Genomic DNA, 6,375 nt, shown 5'->3' with positions numbered 1-6,375 from the left:
TGTTATGGGTAGAGGTGTTTGCATTGTTAGCGGCCATCTACAAAATTTTAACAAAGTTTTATTTAGTATTATAAACAATTTAATTATTAATACCCTTTTATTCCAAATTTTAAAATAATAATTAAATTCTAGAATCCAACGATAAATCAAATTTCGGTTAGGTGACCTTTATCCCGTTATTTGATTTAACAAGGTAGTCAACCTTGACGATTGCAACCCTTTGCAACTTCTAGAGGTATGGGACCATTCGAAATCCTTATTTCGTGTTGGCATGTTTATCCCATCAACACCATTGGACCCCATGCTTAGGTGACCTTTATCACATGGTTTCCAATTCAAGTCGTCCTACTTGTAAAAACATGTAAGATTAACATACAAGTGGTTAGGTGACCTTTATCCCACAAATATGTTAATATTACCTTAAGTATATTAGTTTGCTCTAAAATGGTTAGGTGACCTTTATCCCATTTAAAGTTTCCTAATACGTTAAGTGTCTTACAAAAGGATGGTGTTAGACTTGTTTCCTTGGTAATTATGAAAAAAAGATTTTTAAGTTTTCCAATATTCTAGTTTGAAAAACATTATGCCATATCCTAACATGCATTTAGTAATATGGCGATTTTGAAAACCAATTTTCAAGGTTCTAGTTATAATAAAACCAATTTTATTATATGTGAGTAATCGCTTAGTTTTAATAAATCCATTTAATTAAACTAATTGACGCGATATTACCAAATATATATTAGAACCCGTTTTATGCTTGTTGTCGTTCCTATGTGACGGTTTGGATATCCTAATATCTATCAACCACACATTACATAAAGTAAAACAAACAACCAAGCATACATGCAAAATATAGTCATAACCGAGAACCGCTAAGTTTGACCATACTTGTTAGCCGAAACAAGTATAGGTCATAAGTCACACCTAAGGGACAAAACATGACACAAGGATGGAATGTTGACTCCCACTTGATCTTGCATCCAAATGCTTCAAGTATCCTTTCAAAGTTGTTGTGTTCTTGTTGGGCTTGTAAATGGGCTCCAAACTTCCAAAAGTCTTCTTGGGCCCAAGAGTGAAATTTATGGGCCTAATGGGCTTGAATCCCATGATGGGCCGGTGAGGCCCAACAAGCCCAAAATTTCGGTCCAAGGCCCAAATCCACCAATTCTTGCATCTTCAATTTTTACAAAATGTATCCTAATACATATTTTTCTAAAAAAAAGAAATGCAACTAATCTATTTATTACAAACCAATTTATGAATAAATAAATTACACAAGCCTAAGATTATGAATTATTACAACCATATTGAATAATAAACATAATCAACATACACAAACAACAATCAACACATCCAAGGTCTAGGTTTCGGTTATGACACAATCAAACATACCAAATGTTCTAAGCATGCAACCTAAGCAACCAATGCCTAAATACATCAAAAAAAAAAGGGCAGCCCCCCCCCCCCCCCCCAAAGAAGGCTACGGCTCAACCCCCCCCCCCCCCCAAAATTTTGCAATTTTGATATTTTCAACATCCAAATGTTAGTAATGGTTTCCTAAGATCTTTGCATGCATGTCAAGATCTTACAAAACCATGAGGGGTAAAATCCACCAAAATTTCGGACCCCTTTTCACCCATGAAAAACCCGAAATCTATGAACATGCAAGGAGCATAAGTCCTTGTAACCGGCTCTTGATGCCATTGTTGGGTTTTATACAAGTTTATCAAAGTCAAGTTAACCACATTTAACTAGAAAACGCAACGGAAGCTTAGATTTTAAATCTTGTTATGAACATACCATTATGTTAAAATCAAAACCCAATGAACAAGGATCAATATTACAAGAACAATATGCTCACAAATGTAAATATACCTTTTCTACCTTTAGAAGAAGATGTAGGTGAATGAAGAAGATGATGACTCGAAATGGCAAGGTTGCAAGGTAGAAACCCTCAAGCTAGTATACCCCAAGCTTTGTAGCAACAACACCAATTAATTGCTAGGATTAGAACACTTGAACAAGCTCAACAAAACCCCTAAAATCTGCCCACTTTGGCCGTGGGTTTTAGAGAGAAAGAGAGAGAGATTGTAACTTGATTCAACACACTTGAAAATTCAAAAATGAAAGATTACTTTTGCATGTCTTGGATGTGGAGATAAATAATAAATTCATCACATGGAGACAAGGGATTTTATTGGGTAAAACCACCACCCCACATGGGTGGCCGGTTTTGATGTTATTTATTTTTTTTTTTTTTTTTTTTTTTTTTTTGTTTTGTTTTAACAATTAAAACATCTCCATCTCCATTTATTTTATAAAACTCATTTTTATAAAATGCACATACATTTATGTAATTATTTAACCAATTAAATAATTAATTTATATAAACAAATTATCCAGATAATTTATTTAAATCCTCAAGTGTGTTTGTTTAGAAAACCAATTTTCTAAACACGTAGTGTTCGGTATTCGTTTAAATGATCAAATCATTAAAAGAATACATTTGGTGTTGTCTAGCTTGTTATTGGGTATGACCCGACTTGGATTAAACACAGTTAGCCACATTAATATAAATATGTGTCTCGGGCATACGTAATTCCAACAAAAAAAAGGTTCAATTGAGCCATAGAAGATGTTTAAGTTCCAGTGACTTCACGACGGTGCACTGCTTCATGGTGGTGGTGGTTTCTCTTTTTTCTTTTCTCCTGAAAAAGCACACCATGGTTGGATCTTTGCTTAGCACACATGATTCCACTATTGTCCAACTTGTGTACTCGCCGTTAACCGCTCTGTCATTGTATCCGCCAGATTCTTGTACTCTAGGGATTACTGGAACTTGGAAGTGTGGATGAAACTATGAAAGCAGGTTTGATTGTTTGAAAAGTTAAAATGAAGACTTATAAAAAATAAAGATGTATTTAATTATTTTATTATAAGTTTTATTGGAACTCGGGAATGCAGGGCATTGCAGGCTTTCCAATATATTAAAGCTCTAGTTTCAAGAATACAATGAGCCATATTTCATCACATTTTAAATCCGACTTCATCGTCTCAGTTACTCGGGTTTTATTGAATTTTGAGTTCTTAAGACCGATGACCCGACCCGAAACCGAAAATAGTGAATTTTTAGGATCGAAATAAAAAGGAGAATTGTAGGGTCGGTCCGGATTCGGGTTTTTTAAGGTCGGTTTTCTCGGGTTTTTCGGTCCGTACCTAAATATGCACACCCCTAGTGGTCGCCGACGCGCTAAGTTGTAAAAATGAAGAGGTCATTGCAACAGTAAAGTCATATCAACGGAAATGGGAACACATCACCATGGATTTCATAACTAAGCTACCTCGTACAGCTAAGCATCATGATACCATCTGGGTGATTGTGGACCGTTTGACCAAAAGTGCTCACTTTCTGCCTATACGAGAGGTTATCTCGTCAGAAATGTTAGCAAGTTTGTTCATATAAGAGGTTGTATCTAAGCACGGTGTACCATTATCGATCGTGTCTGATAGAGATACACGGTTTACTTCAAGGTTTTGGAAGAAGTTCCATGAAGCTATGGGAACGAGATTAAACATCAGTATGGCGTATCATCCTCAAACAGATGGGCAGTCCAAAAGGATGATCCAAACCCTTGAAGATATGCTACGTGCTTGTGTTTTAGACTTTGAAGGAAGTTGGGATGATCATCTGCACCTGGCAGAGTTCTCCTATAATAACAGTTACCATTCAAGTATTGGTATGCCACCATTTGAGATGCTTTATGGAAGACGGTGTAGGACTCCCGTGTGTTGGGGAGAGATTGGCCAGAAAGAAATGGGAAGTCTAGAAGTGGTTCAAGAGACATCTTCAAAGTTTGATATGATTAAGGCTAGAATGAAAGCTGCTCAAGACAGACGGAAGTCGTATGCTGACAAGCGGCGATGACTGATTGAGTTTAACGTTGGCGACAAGGTGATGCTCAATGTCTCATCTTGGAAAGGAATTATTTGCTTTAGAAATAGGGGGAAGTTGAGTCCGAGATACATTGGACCATTCAAAATTTTAGATCGAGTGGGTGAAGTAGCTTATAAGCTGGATTTGCCTGAAGAGTTAGAGGGAATTCACTCAACCTTCCATGTTTCTCTCCTGAGAAAGTGTCTGGCTGATGACACGTCGCACGTGCCAATGATGGACATTGAGGTTGATGAACAGTTGAACTATATTGAACAACCAATCGAGATAGTGGACCGCAAGGAGAAGCAACTTCGTCATAAGGTTATACCCTTAGTAAAGGTGATATGGAAGCACCACAAGAGATCGGATGCCACTTGGGAAGCCGAGGATGAGATGCGCAAGTTTTACCCTAAACTGTTTATGTAATAGTTAGGTTTCGGGGATGAAACCTCTTTAAGGAGGGACGACTTGTAACATCCCAAAATTTCAATAAATAATATTTTATATATTATCTCTTTTGATGGACAAGTTTACTTAAGATGGTAAATAAAATAATAAAGGATGGTGAGATAAGTAAACTAATTAGATGGGTTAATCATGGACTAAAAAGAGAAAGATGGGCCTTGGGTCCATGGGCTTAAGGGAGTATAAATACCCCTTAAACCATAAATCTTTCCATTTTCATCCATCTTATCCATCTTATTCTCTCTCTACACATAAAACACACACATCCAACCTTTCCTTTTTTCGGCCACAAGATAGAGAGTGAGAACCAAGGTCAAGCAAGTCAAGATCCTTGAACTATACTCGATATTCAAGCTAGCTACAAGATCCAAGTTCATAATCAAGCGTAGCCGTAACTTAGAAACATAAAAAAGGTATGTTCTTTACGTAAAGGTTGCGTTGTTGTAAACGGTTTGCTATGAAACTTGACCCTAGAGTAGATCGGGTCTAGATGCTTTATAAAAATTCAAACTTGATTATTAAAACGAACTTAATGAATAAAGGGTTATAGACGGCTCATAAATGAAATCCTAGAACTAGCTTAAAGAACGTTTTAGATTAAAGGTTCAACCTTTATGACTAGAATGGGTTAGATCTTGAAGCCATGAGGTTAACGGGAGGTAGCAAGTGAAAAACGGTTAAGGTAGTTGGGCTATAGATGATTAAAAGAATAACCATGGACCGTTAGCCGTTATAAATGGGTTCAAAGGTAGGAACCTGAGCTGAACGCATCAGACCAGGGTCTCGGTGACCTGAGCCTTCGTCTGGGGTTCTCGGTCAATGCGAGAACTCGGTCAAACATGGGTTTTCGGGCAATTGGAGTTCTCGGTCAACGAGAATTCTCAGTGACGAGCGTTCTCGGTGATCCGGGTTTTCGGCCATGTGGTTCTCGGCCATGGGGTTCTCGGTCAAGACCATAGTTCTCGGTCACGGGCTGGGTTCTCTGCCAAGAGTTCTCGACTGACTAGTCCTCTGTTGGGTTTTGGGCTGAATCCAGTGGGCTCAGATAGTGAACAGTTGGGCCTGAAACAACTAAGCCCACATCATGTAAAGCCCATAGTTAAAGCCAGATCAGCCCATCATCATGAACTAAAATAAACAAGCCCAACTTAGAGTCATGTTGGTTAGCTTAAATACCAACTTAATCAAGTAGAAGGTTAATTAACAAAAATATATATTACTGTTAGCCGAGCCCAGTTAAAGAAAGGAATTACGATAAACGGCGAGCGCAACAGGATCCAGGTGAGTTTCTTGCCCCATTTCTATGTTATATTTTCAGGGCTGTGTGCATACTCGTTGTGGTTGTTAATACCCTTATCCTAAGTGATAAGTGTATGCCTTATGTGGTTATGTGAAAGTTAGGAATGATGGCTTATCAGTACGCGAACGATCTTCCGATATTGCACGCACTGATAAGTTGAAAGGTTAAGGATAAAGTAAGTATGATATGTATGCTTATATGTATGAATGTTGTAAAGTAAGGTTAATGTATGATAACGAAGAGGGTACCGGGCCCCAATAGTACTCGAGGTATGAAGTATGGTTGTATGGTAACGAAGAGGGAATCAAACCCTACTAATATTCGAGAACTAGGGAACCGAACTCTACTAATATTCGAGGAAAGAGGGTACCGAGCCCTAATAATACTCGAGGAAGGAGGGTACCGAGCCCTAATAATACTCGAGGAAGGAGGGTACCGAGCCCTAATAATACTCGAGGAAGAAGGGTACCGAGCCCTAATAATACTCGAGGAATGTAGGGCGTAATGCTCTTTATAACGTAAGATATGAATGTAAGTAAGTATGAACGAATGTATGAAAGTATAAATGAAGTATGTATGTATGTACGTATGTATTGTATGAGGTATGATTAACTAGAACTCATTCAGCATAGCTGACTTTTGTATGCACACAGGTGAGTAGGATGCGACAGCT

Source organism: Bidens hawaiensis, unplaced genomic scaffold (genome assembly GCF_021521415.1).
Source record: "Bidens hawaiensis isolate Kalapana, Puna unplaced genomic scaffold, B.hawaiensis_p1.1 tig00008123_1, whole genome shotgun sequence".
NCBI lineage: Eukaryota > Viridiplantae > Streptophyta > Magnoliopsida > Asterales > Asteraceae > Bidens > Bidens hawaiensis.
Note: the sequence above shows the minus strand (reverse complement) of the source record.